The 14,190-nt window shown below is 37.2% G+C and overlaps 1 pseudogene; it reads right to left on the bottom strand.

Annotated features, from left to right (window-relative positions):
* Window positions 1–532: 532 nt before the first annotated feature.
* LOC118576193 lies at window positions 533–13,449 on the bottom strand (annotated as a pseudogene).
* Window positions 13,450–14,190: the final 741 nt, after the last annotated feature.

Genomic DNA, 14,190 nt, shown 5'->3' on the forward strand with positions numbered 1-14,190 from the left:
GAATTCACTAAAGAGGAAACTGGAATTGGTGACAAACACTTAAAGACATGTTATTTTGCCTAATCTTACTGTGTTGTTTTGCCACACATGGTGTTTGTCTTTCAGTAACATGCTCTTTTTGGTAGGGCAATGGAGGCATAGTGGAAATTAGAGTGAGGGTAGATAGGGGGGAGTTGAGTGTATAAACACCATATAGTGTTAAGTTCCACCATTCAAGTGCTGTAAAAGCCACACATTCATTCAGACATCAAAAGAAGAACACAGTTTATTTCAAATCATCATGTACACTAGAGAAAGAATAGAACATCTGACCAGGGATAATGTCCAATAGCCAGCCAGGTCTTACAGAACAAGTGTTTGATTGGAAGTTTACAAGAGAAAATGTACAGAAAAGTAGTATACTTGAAAATTCTAGGCATTGTCATTTAAAACAGTGAGAGACAAAAGCTAATGCATACATCTTGTATTGTCTCCTAAAATGTGGTAATGTACCAGCACTTAAGTTGTCAGTTTCAATTAAGGATACGTCAATTCAGAAAGATGTTTTCCCCTTTAACTTTTGAAAAGAATTTCTCTCTGGTCTTAACAAAATGATGTAGCACTTAGGGAAAAAAGTTGCATCCCAGAAGGCCAACACTGGAGGACAGGATGGAGAAGACCTCCACAGCCACCATGAACTTGCCCTTGGTGCTGTGGTAGACAGGGAGAAAAGTGACCCAGACACTGCAGAACAACAGCATGCTGAAGGTCAGCAATTTGTCTTCATTGAATGTGTCAGGGAGATTCCTGGCCAAGAAGGCCACAATGAATCTCCCAAAGGCAAGGGAGCCATGGTACCTCAACACACAGTAGAATGTAGTAACTGAGCCCTTGTCACACACAATGATGATGTGTCCATGCTCAGAGTGTGCATCAATGTTAATAGATGGAGGAGAAACTCGAAGCCAAATTGCACAGAGAATAATTTGGATTAGGGTGCAGATGGCAATGATATAGTTTGGAGCCCATGAAGTCAGGTAGAACCTCCTCATTCTTCTGGGGGCTGTGACTCTGAAATCCAGAACAACAGTAACTGTTTTGGCCAACAAAGTAGAAACAGCCACAGTGAATACAACTCCAAATGTGATTTGCTGCAGGGTGCATGTAGCTGCATTAGGATGACCAATAAAGAGAAATGGACACAGGAAACAAAAGAGGAGTGAGATGAGCAAAGTGTAACTGAGAATGAAGTTATTGGCCTTCACAATATGCATGTCACGATGCTTCACAAAGATCCCAAGAACCACAGCTGTGAATGCAGTGAAGCATGTGGCCATTAATGTCAAAGCCATCCCCAAGCGGTCTTCATAGGTCAGACAGACCACAGATTTGTTAATAGACTGGTTCTGGTCTACAAGGTATGCACAGGCATACTGCTCCTCTAGACACTTCACACACTTTATCCACATCTGATGGAGAAATAAAAGTATGATTAGTGCAGCTTCAGCATATTTGGAGACCAGACATTTCAGTTAAGTGTGTTGCAGAAACAGGCCAATGTCCACATTCTTCCTGTGGATGTAGGTGAAAGGCACTGCTGCATGGCAATACTTCAATTTCACAATATTCATTCATTATACTTATATATAAGGAAACCAAACCATCATTATGTTGTGTTTTTCACTGTGTGTTAATGATTCCATTTGTCATCTTAAGGAAAGCACAGATATTTTAGCTCCATTGTGGATGCTATGATAAACTGACTTAAATTCCTTAAGTGATAGACGCTGAAATCATTAACCACTGTTTTGCACAGTATATATTTTCAATTCTCAGAAGCACAGATACATTGCCTGCTGATTTTCTTCTGTTTTATGTACTCTGTCCACATTATAGATGAAGACTGTGTCTTCTACTGGGACAAGACCTGTGATATATATTTTTATTGTGAATTTGTCAGCCCAAACACATTGACATAGAAGCAACACTAAAAAGAATCAGTAGGAAACCTCAGAGTCAGCAAGAGATACCCTAGTATCAAGTTCTCAAAAGAAATGATATTTATTTGCCTCAGAGGTAAATGGTAAGTGAATAAGAGATAAATACAGGAGATAGAGGATGAGGGAGAAGGGAAAGGAACATGGGAGATGGGAAAAAAGTGTTTGGTTGGAATATGAAGAACTTCCTCTGGATAGAGAGGAGACAGACATGCCCTTTAGGAAAATGGCAGTTCATAAAGGTAAAAGAGGCAGCTCATCTTGGTATGAAGTGTTTAATTGGACAGTCATGACTGTTAGGTCAGCCACAGTGGGTTTTCAATACTTTGAAAGCTGGACTTCGGTAGTCAGCCCCAGGAGGAGGTAGTGGCCAAATAAGGGAACAGACCTTAGTGGCTAGTCTTAACAAATGTAATTGTCAGCCCATATGTGGTGTCTTATGTCTTTATTCCTAGCACAAGGAAAGCAGAGGCAGGCAGAATTCTGTGAGTTCAAGGTCAAGCTAGTACAAGGATAGCCAGAGCTACACAAAAAATCTTTTCTTAAAAAACCAAAAATAAAATGTAAATGTCTTAGTATTTCTATTGCTGTGAATGGAAAACCATCACCATGGCAACTCTTATAAAGAAATACATTTAATTGGGTGTCTTATAATTCAGAGATTTAGTTAGTTATCATCATGGCTGGTCTTTTGGTATACAGGCTGACCTATAGCTGTAGAAGTACCTTAGAATTATACATGTTTGATCAACAGTAATAAACTGACTTACTGGGTGTGGCTTATGTGTATCTGAGAGTTCAAATTCTTCCTCCAGAATGACACGTTTTCTCCAAAAAGACCACCCCTTATCCAACAAGGCAATAGTTACTAATAAAACCACTCCTCATAATGTTATGGGGGCAAATCACATTCAAAGTACTTCAATAATCTAATGGATTTTAGCAAGGCAATTGGAAAAGGGGAGAAGAGCAAGACTTGATAAAGATATGTTGGCCACATTTGGTCTGGCTAAAGGTCCTTCAGAAACATTAAGTTTTTGTTTGTGTGTTTGTATATGTGTACAGATTTATGTGTGTCTAATGTAGAATAAGAAAAGAGCTCATGAATTTCAGAGTGATTCAGATTATATAGGGTAAGTAGGAGGATGAAATGATAGAAGAAAGTTATTTAATTTTGATGCTTGAAAATGCAAAAATAACTACAAACTTTAAATAAATACCCCCTTAGTTGCACCTTCATCTGCCTGGAAGGACCCTGTTCTTCTGAGGCTTATTCATAAGAAAAGTAACCTTATCAGTTAAAGTAGAAACTTCTGTATATTTTTAGAATTAAAAATGTTTACATCTAGATTCCATCACCTTTGGGAAGAGACAAGTCCCTTGCTCCTCCCTGAATTTCTATCTATGTGAGACCGAGACTGTGAGTGTACTCCAGTGTGAAGGAGATACTGATACAACACCATGAGCAACTCAACACAAGAACATTCAAATAAGAGTGATAGCACAGAATGTTTGTTTTTAGGAAGAGGACACCATTCATAAGCTGTAATCACTAATCTGGCAAAATTAGGAAATGTCAATATAATGTCTCTGAATCAGAGGATTATTGAGGAGCCATGATGTGCTTCTAGATTTTTAAGTCTTTTTATCTAGAATAATGCACTTAAAGACATATGAAATTAGTTAATTAATTTAGCGGACTGAAAGTTGGCTTAGTTGTTAAGAGAATATACTGCTCTTACAGTAGCCTTGAGTTCAGACCCCAGCACCCATGTCAGGTGTCTCACAGCTGGCTGTAACTAACTGCAGAGACATTGGATGCCTCTCACAAGCAAGTGCAATTGTGTACACATAACCACTCATCTCACATACATACACATAGTAAAAGAAACAATAAAATATTTTTGCTTAAGTTTTGTTGTATTTATCATAGTAAATACAGATTACTCTAATATGTTCTTACATTTCAAAACATTTCAATAGACTTTTTTAAATTAAATATTGTATGTGTGAGTGCATGGAGGTCAGAAGAAAACTTCTAGGATTTGGCTACCTCTTATCACTACCAGGAATTTGATTGCTGTGCAATATTACTTGCCATAAATGTCCTTTAGAAACTTTCATTACATTGTACATGATGACAGGCAACAGAAGAGAAAAATAATCTATCTGCCATTTGCATGGAACTAAGTCTAAAAAAATAACCATTTGATTAAAAACAGCTGTGTAGGCAACAACACTATTTAGAAAATTGTGGCAAGTTTCTTTCATACAAAAAATTTTAATTTTCTTTTGTGATATTATTAAGTGGGTGATATATTGAAAAATGCTGAACACTCGACACTGTGTTTTCTACATTAGGTGCCATCTCTTATTCACAATTTCCTAGATTTCAAATCACATTAATCCTTTGAAAAGGGATCTGTGTATATTACTTGAAGTTTTCTGTCTCATGCTAAATAGTTTCTGATAATTTTAGAAGTAGTTATTCCTGTCTCCATTAATCTTACAGGGAACTTTCATTTAGTTCCTAGCAGCCGTATAGCACCGTTCAGTGGCTCTGATGCTCTGATCTGTTCTCTACTGACTTCTGCACATACGTGGTGTCTTAAACTTATGTTCAAATTTATTAGTTAATAAATAAATATTATTAAAGACTAATAATTGAAATTTATTCGACCTGTAATTTTAGAGGAACTAATCACACTAGAAAAGACTTATTGTAGAATTCTTTACACTGTATTTTCATTATCAAAACTTTTTATTTGAAAAATATGACACATGAAATGAATTTTCAATACATCAAAGCTATTTGTCAAGGCAAAGGGTAATACTTGAAGATATGTTTTTATTGATAACATTAGTATAAAAATGAACATAGGCTAGTGAAGTATTTGATTTGTTTACTGGAGTTTTAAACGCTTTAATCATCCCATGTGTTTTAGAGAGGATGATTATTGGAAAGAATTTATCTAGGAGCAAACACTCACTGGTCTCATTGGAAACTTCATTTTCTGGGCAGGGGTTGCAATCAAAACAGCAGACTATCATTCCCTCCTGCCAGAATTTTCTGAATCTGTGACCACAATTAGCATTGCACAAAGAGGGCAGAATCTGAGGAAAATTAGACACATACTGTTATCAGTACTTTTACCTACTTCTTCCATATCTACACTAGATGAACATGGTGAAATAAGCTTATTTTATATACAGCAAGTGAGTGACCATATTTCCCTTAGTATATTATATAATGTCATTTATATGAATGTGTGGAAACATTAATATAAAGTTGAGTAGCTTCACATTGCTAGAAAATTAGGAGGAAGAAACAGGTTTTGTGTTGTGGGCAAACACTATGGTTCTTGCAAACTGATTTTTGTAGTTAATTTTTGTCAACTTACCACAAAGTACATTAAAAAGTTAGTGGTAACATAATCTAAAAGAATCCTCTTCAGGTGAGTGCCTGGACTCACACCCAGAGAGAGTGCCTGCACCTAGGTCTGAGCCCTGGGCACCAGCCATTCAGGGGAAGACTTGCCCAACTTGGCCCAAGGTTCGGGCCATAGGGTAGGACCCACCAACCCCACCAGGAAGGTTCCTCCTCTCCAAGACCCTCAGGTGCACCCTACAACCTTCACACCCTGGCCGACACCCATCTGCCTGATACCTCAGCCACTTCCTGAGACTCAGAGAACAGCCCCCAGCTCCCATCCCTCCCACAGGATACCACTTCCTAAATATAACACCAGTAGCACAGACACTGAGAGAAACAATCAATCAATGGGACCTGTTGAAACTGAGAAGCTTTTGTAGAACAAAGGACGTGGTCAACAAGATAAAGCAACAGCCTACCGAATGGATAAAGGTTTTCATCAAGCCCACATCTGACAGAGGGCTGATACCAGACTATATAAAGAAATCAAGAAATTAGACATCAAAATGCCCAACAGTCCAATTAAGAAATGGGCTATAGAACTAAACAGAAAATTCTCAATAGAGGAAGTTCAAATGGCTGAAAGACAGTTAAGGAAATGCTCAACATCCCTAATTATCTGGGAAATGCAAATCAAAATGACTCTGAGCTACCACTTTACACCTGTCAGAATGGCTAAGATAAAAAAAAAAAACACTGAAGACAGCTTTTGCTGGAGAGGACATGGAGCAAGGGGAACTCTCCTCCACTGATGGTGTGAATGCAAGCTCGTACAGCCACTTTGGAAATCAATGTGGCACTTACTTAGAAAATTGGTAATCCATCTCCCCCAAGATGCAACTATACCACTCTTGGGCATATAACCAAGGAATGGTCAATCATACCACAAGGGCATTTGCTCAGCCCTGTTCATATCAGCATTGTTTGTAATAACCAGAACCTGAAAACAACCTAGATGCCCTTCAACTAAAGAATGGATAAATAAAATATGGCACATATACACAATGGAGAACTACTCAGCAGGCAAATGGATGGATCTAGAAAAAATTATCCTGAGTGAGGTAATCCAGACTCAAAAGAACAAACCTGGTATGTACTCACTCATAATAGGATACTAGATGTAAAACAAAGAGGACTAGTCTACTACTCACAACTCCAGGGAGGCCACCTAAAAACAGGACCCTAAGAAAGACACAGGCTTGCCCAATGACAGAGAAATGGATGAGATCTACATGAACAACCTGGATGTGTGAGGGGGTAATGAAGGGAAAGGTTCAAGGGAAAGAGAGCTTAGGGTAACAGGATCATAAAGAGAAATAGATAACAAAGAACAACAGACCATGATAAATGAAGACCACATGAGAACAGGAATAGGAAGAGTGCTGGAGAAATCCCCAGAAATCCACAATGATACATCCACTGTAGACTACTAGCAATGGTCTAAAGAAAGCCTAATCTGACCTAGTCTGGTAATCAGATGACCAAACACCTTAACTGTCGTGCTGGAAATCTCATCCCATAACTGATGGCAGTGGATGCATAGATCTTCCGCCAGGCCCCAGAAGGAGTTCCAGGACTCCAATTAGTGAAAAAGAGGAGGGACTGTAAGAATGTAAATTGCTGAGACCAAGATTGGAAAAAAAAGAGACAAATAGCCAAACTAATGGAAACACATGAATTATGAACCAAAAGCTGTGGAGCCCCCAACTGGATCAAGCCCTCTGGATAAATGAGCCAATTGAATAGCTTGAACTGTTTGGGAGGCACCCAGGCAGTGGGACCTGGACCTGTCCTTAGCACATGAACTGGCTGTTCAGAGCCTGGGTCATATGTGTGGACACTTTGCTCAGCCTGGAAGGAGGGCACTGGACCTGCCTGAACTGAAACTTCCAGGTTGAGCTGAATCCCCAGGGGTGTCTTGGCCTTGGAGGACATGGGAATGGAGGGGAGGGGCTGGGGCTATTGCAGTTTTGGCGGCTTAAGGGGGACGGACTGTGAAACCCATCGCTAATATGTAAAACACAAATATAATAAAATAAAAATGTGAAATAAAATATAATGTATAAAAATAAAAAAAAAAATGCTGGTTGGAAAATACAGGGGTGCAGCCCACCTGTATTCTAGTTCTCAACCAAGATTCCTTCTTTCAATATAAAAAAAAGAATTCTCTTCATTGAACATCCTGTCAGCCTACTTGTGATACATTTTATTAATTGGCACTTGATTTAGCAGTGCTCAGGCCACTGTGGGCATTGCTGTCCCTAGGCAGGGCATATGGGAAATCAAGCAGAGCAAGCCAGTAAGTAGAGATTTTCTACCTAAGTGTCTATGCTTTAGTTGCAGAGATCAGAATCCTACTTTGTCCTCCCTTAATTCTAAACCATGAGCATTCACTCACTCCTCTTCACTTTGCTTTTAGTCACTCTTTAATCACAATAGTGGCATTGCAACCTAGAGCTAGTGAACATATGAATCAGGGGAAGTAACTCCTCATATCTCAGATAGCATACATGAACTCTAATTAAATAGCACTGCACAACATGAAAGAGAGTGTATAAGAAAAAAGGTAAAGCAGAGCCTGGTACATTTGTAGTGACAGCATGCTGAGTTGATGAGAATTGTTGCTCACTGAAATTGTCAACACTGAAAAGTGGAGTGTTTCCTCAGGTGAAAATGCTTTACAAAACCTTTAAGAACTGGGGGAAGCTGAATAAAAGTTAGCTTACTTAATCTCAATTAAAGGATTTCTTAAAGTTTAAAATAAAAAGTCGTGTTTTTTCATCAGAATCCTGCTGAGAGCGAACTGAACGTGGCTTCCGAAAACTGCTGATGATTGTGTCTTCACTCTTCATCCTCTCGTCAGGTTGAGTTCTCTGTTGAAAATGCAGAGTCTCCCATGCACTGGGCCTTTCACTTTCTCCACAGGTGGATAGCCACAAACCTTCCTTTTCTTTGGCAGTTTCATCAAAGAGAGTCTCACAATGTTTTTGGGAGACCTCAGCTCCTGAGATAAACTAGGCTGTCATAGTTACCACATATTCAACACCATAAAGACCAATGTGGCAGCACCATTTGGTTCTTCTTCAGCAAGACAATTATATCCTCAAATAGAAGAAACAGAAGAAAACGACCTTAAAAATATTTTTAAAATGACAGAGTCTTTAAAGAAGAAATGAAAAATCCCCTTTAGGAATTGAGGCAAAGAAAACAAAAAGTTGAAATAAATAAATAAATCCCTTAAAGAAAGGCAAGGAAACCAAGAAAAAGCAATAAAACAGGTGAAGGAATCAATGCAAGAAATGAAAAGTAAAATAGAGGGAAAAAAGAAGACAGAAATTGAGGGAATGCTGGAAATTAAAATCTCACCATATGTACAGGAAATATAGATTTCAAGGATAATCGAAATAATTCCATAAATGGAAGTGAGACTCATTGGCACTGAAGATATGATGGAGGAAATAGATTCAGCAGGGAAAGAAGGCATTAAAGCCAACAAAGTCATAACACAAAACCTTCAGGAAATCTGGGACACCTTGAAAAGATCAAACCTAACAATAATGGGGATAAAAGAAGGAGAAGAATAGCAGTTGAAAGGCACATAGAATATATACAACAAACTCATAGAAGAAAACTTTCTCATGAAAAAAAATAAGATTTGCCAGGCAGTGGTGGTACATGCCTTTAATCTCAGCACTCAGGAGGCAGAGACAGGCGGATCTTTGTGAGTTCAAGGCCAGCCTGGTTACAGAGCGAGATCCAGGAAAGGCACAAAGCTACACAGACAAACCCTTTTTTGAAAAAATCCCCCCCCCAAAAAAGAAAAAAAATCAGATTTAAAAAATATGTATCCACAAATCTAGCTCTAGCCCTATAGACAGCACTAGAAGAAAAATCCAACCTATGGAATTTAGCAACACCCAGGAACACACAGTAAATATATTTATTATCCCACAGCAAAAAATCCCCAAAAAGGGAAACACACAGTCCTACCACCAACAATAAGAGGAATTAACAATCAATGTTCATTAATATCCTTTAATATCAATAGACTCAATTTGCCTATAAAGGACACAGGCTGACAGAATGGATATGAAAACAGGACCCATCATCCTTCTTCTGCATACAAGAAACACCCCACAACTTCAAAGACAGGTACTATCTCAGAGTAAAAGCCTAGGAAAAACCCTTCCATTCAAACAAATTTAAGAAGCTAGATGGTGTAGTTATTCTAATATCTAAAAAAATAGATTTCAAACTAAAATTAATCAAAGGAGGCTAAGAAGAACAGAATATATTCATCACAGGAAAAAATCAATATGAGGTCTCAATTCTGAACAATTTTGCTTCAAATACAAGGGCACCCACAGATGTAAAAGAAGCATTACTAAAGTTTAAATCACACATAAAACCCCACAATGTAATAGTGAGAAACTTCAACACTGCACTCTCTCCAAAGGACATGTCTGCCAGACAGAAACTTAATGGAGAAATAATGGAACTAAGAGATGTTATGACTCAAATGGACTTTATAAATTTCTACAGAACATTCAAATCAAACACAAGAGAATATACCTTCTTCTCATCCCCCTATGGAACCTTCTTTAAGTATGAGAACACAAAAATGGTCACAAAGCAAATCTCAGCATTTACAAAAATAAATGGAATATTCTACTGTATTTTGTTAAACCACCATGTCTTAAAGTTAGAATTCAACAGAAACAGAAATTACAGAAAGTCTACAAACTAATGCACACTGAATAATGCTCAACCGAATCACCAGTTTGTCAAGTAAGAAATAAAGAAAGAAATTAAAGACTCCTTATATTTAAACAGAAATGAATGGATTACATACCAAACTTATGGGACACTAGGGAAGCCATACTAGGAGGAAAATTAGTAGATCTAAATGCCTACATAATGAAGTTAGAGATATTGCACACTAGTGACTTAGCAGCATTCCTGAAATCTATAAAGGAAAAAGAAGCAAACTCAACCAGGAGTAACACATGCCAGGAAATAATCAAATTGAGGTCTGAAATCAATAAAATAGAAATAAAGAGAACAGTACAAAGAATCAATGAAACAGTGAGTTGGTTCATTGCGAAAATCAACGTGATAGAAAGACACCCTTATCCAAACTGACTAAAAATCAGAGAGAGAGAATATCCAATTAACAATATCATAAATGGAAAGGAGACATAACATCTGAGAATGAGGAAATCCAGGGAATCATAAAGTCATACTTCAAAAACCTGTACTCCACAAAATTGGAAAATCTAGAAGAAATGGAAATTTTTCTAAATAAGTGCCATATACCAAAATTAAATCAAGACCAGTTAAACAATTTAAATATACCTATTAACCATAATTCAAAGCCCATGGCCAGATGGTTTCAGTGCAGAATTCTACCAAAATTTCAAAGATACAATGATACAATTCTTCTCATTTTTTTTACACTTAATTGAAACACAGGAACATAGCCAAATTATTTCTATGAGGCTACAGTTACCCTGATGGCCATGCCACACAAAGATGCAAAAGAAAGAGAATTACAAAACAATCTCCCTCATGAACATTGATTCAAAAAATACTGGCAAACAAAATCCAACAACATATCAATAAATCATCTATCATGATGAAGTAGGCTTCATCCCAGAGATGGAGGGATGGTTCAACATATGAAAATTTATCAGTATAATCCATCATATAAATAAACTAAAAGAAAAAAAAAACCCTACATGATCATCAATATAGATGTTGAAAAAGCCTTTGACAAAATATAACATCCCTTCATTATAAAGTTCTTTTAGAAATCAGGAATACAAGAAATATACATAAACATGATAAAGGATGGGGGGAAGGTAGGGGAGGGTGTGGGAAGGGTGAGGACAGGGGAAACCATGGCTGATTTATAAAATTAAAACACATAATAAAAAAAAAAAAAACATAATAAAGGCAATTTAGAGCAAGCTGATAGCAAACCTCAAAATTAATGGATAGAAACTCAAGGTGATGCCTCTTAATTCAGGAGCAAGACAATACTATTATCTATTCAATATACTCAAAGTCCTAGCTAGAGCAGTAAGACAACAAAAGGATATGAAAAGCATACAAATTGGACAGGAAGTAGTCAAATTTTATTTGCAAATGATATGATAGGATAGTCTACATACATGACCCCCAAAATGCAACCAGGGATCTCCTACAACTGAGCAGTACCATCAGGAATGTGGATGGATACAAAATTAATTTAAAAAATCAACAACTCTCCTATACACAAATGATAAGCAGGCTGAGAAAGGAATCAGAAAATCATTACGTTTACAATAGCCACAAATAATACAAAATATCCTGGGGTAACTCTAACCAACCAAATTAAAGAACTGAATGACAAGAAGTTTAAGTCCTTGAAGAAGAAAATTAAAGAAAGTATCAGAAAAAAAAAAAGATCTCCCATGCTCATGGACAGGTATAATCAACATAATAAAAATGGAAATCTTGTCCAAATAAATTTACATATTCAATTCAATCCCCACCAAAATCCCAACCCAATTCTTCACAGAACTTGATAGAACAATACTTAACTTCACATGGACAAACAGCAAATCAATCAGCTAAAACAATCCTGTACAATACAGCAACTTCTGGAGGTATTATCATCCCTAAATTCAAGCTCTACTATAGACCTATAGTAATAAAATAAGATTGATATTGGCATAAAAATGCAGTAATACACAAACATGGACCAGGTTGTGCTCTGGAAGTTCAGTTAAAGAGAGGGAAGAGGGATTATATGAGCAAGGGGGATCAAGATCATGCTGGGGAAATCTACAGAACCAGCTCAACCAAGCACATAGGAACACAAAAACTTTAAACTGACAACTGTGGAACCATCATAGGACCAGACTAGACCCTCTGCATATGGGAGACTGTTGTGTAGCTGGATCTGTTTGATAGACTCCTATCAAAGTGATTAGGATATATCTTTGGTGCATAAGCTGGCTTTTTGGATCCCATTACCTATGGTTGGATGCCTTGTTCCCACTTGAGGCAGGGGGTTAGGAGCTTGGTTCTACCTCTACTGAATGTCCAGGCTTTTCTGTCCATCCATGGGAGAACTTACGTTTTTAGAGGAGAGGATGAAGGGTGGCTCAGGGGGTTACGCAAGGATCGGGGAGCAGGAGCAGGGAGGAGAGGGGGATCTGTGTTTGGCATGTAAGATGAATAAAATTTTGTATTAAATTTTAAAAAATTAAGTGATGATCTTATTTAACAGCATGTCTTCCTTTTCTTTCTCTCCTTCTTTCTGCCCATTTCTTTATTTTTTGTATTGTTTTTAGAGACAAGGATTCTCTTTGTAGCCCTGGTTATTCTTGAACTCAATCTGTAATAAAAATGATGACTTGCATATGTGTAATTTTCTCCTCATTTACAATTAGCCTCAGTTTTGCAGCACTGTGTGTCAGAGGTTCAGCAGAAGAGAGGAAAATCTTTGTGTAGTACTCAGAGTGCCAAGAGAATTTCACTTTACTGGAAATAATATTAAACAGTGCTAACAAGCATTTTTATATTTATATTAAAAGACCGAAATGTGTTCTAATACGACAAATATTCAATATGTTCATGTCTGATATCGTCAAAGAATCAACAAAACATCATATCAAAAAGTGAAAAGGAGAGTCATACTAAATGAGGCTAAAGAATGGTCCCTAATGTGACAATCTATTTCATTTCACTAAGTTACAAGGAATCATAAAAGAGAATGCTGTTTTATGAAAATCAGAACAATTAGGTCAGACCCACCTCTCTACCTCCTGTGGCCCACTCTATAATGTCTTCATATAAATGTAGCTGTTGACTAAGTGGGCTAAACTTTCCAATCTTCACCTTAAGTCCAAGACCATTTGGGAAATTCCAAATCTGGAAAATGTCATACTCTGCCCTCAGTATTTCTTTCTGTCTCAATATCGCATTGTCACCAGCAATATAAGTGAAGTGGGTCTTCCTAAGAATGGAGTGCAGCTGAAAGACAGTCAACATTCTATAGTGTGTGTGCTCTTCCTTGAAGTGAAAAAATGTATTCAGATTTCAACATAAATATAATTTTGTTGAAGGTGCATAGTTAAGAAATCTTAATGAAAGCAAGTGGATTAATTAAATTACGCTCAATGAAAATACCAAAAAATTGCAGATATATATGCAGACACCACACATAAATATTAAATATGCACACACACATACATTCACTCATACAGATACAGAATATATATATAATACATACATAATACAGCCACATACTATTTTCTCACACACACATATATAAGTCAAGACACATATGTGAACACACAGGCACCCCAAAATCACACTTATGCACCCAAACATACACACAGAAACGGAAGCCCATAAAAGCATACACAAGCTCACACACACACTCACAAATTCATGGATATATACACATAAAATTGCACAAGGTGATATTGATGCAGACAAGCTTATACTGAAATCCAATGACAGACAGCCACACATACAAATACACACAGATACACTGAAACAGAGATATACTGTACACAATTTAATCCAAAAATACACACAAATAACACATGTAGGCACATGTAGTGTAGACACATGCACTGACATATACATACAGGAAGATACACATAGAAATAGACACCTACAGGAAAAACATTGATGCAAGACAAATTAATGTAAATTTCTACAAACTGACAGACATGCAGATAGTCAGAAACTCATTCACATCAACATAGATATACACCTAGATAC

This window comes from Onychomys torridus, unplaced genomic scaffold, assembly GCF_903995425.1.
Source record: "Onychomys torridus unplaced genomic scaffold, mOncTor1.1, whole genome shotgun sequence".
NCBI lineage: Eukaryota > Metazoa > Chordata > Mammalia > Rodentia > Cricetidae > Onychomys > Onychomys torridus.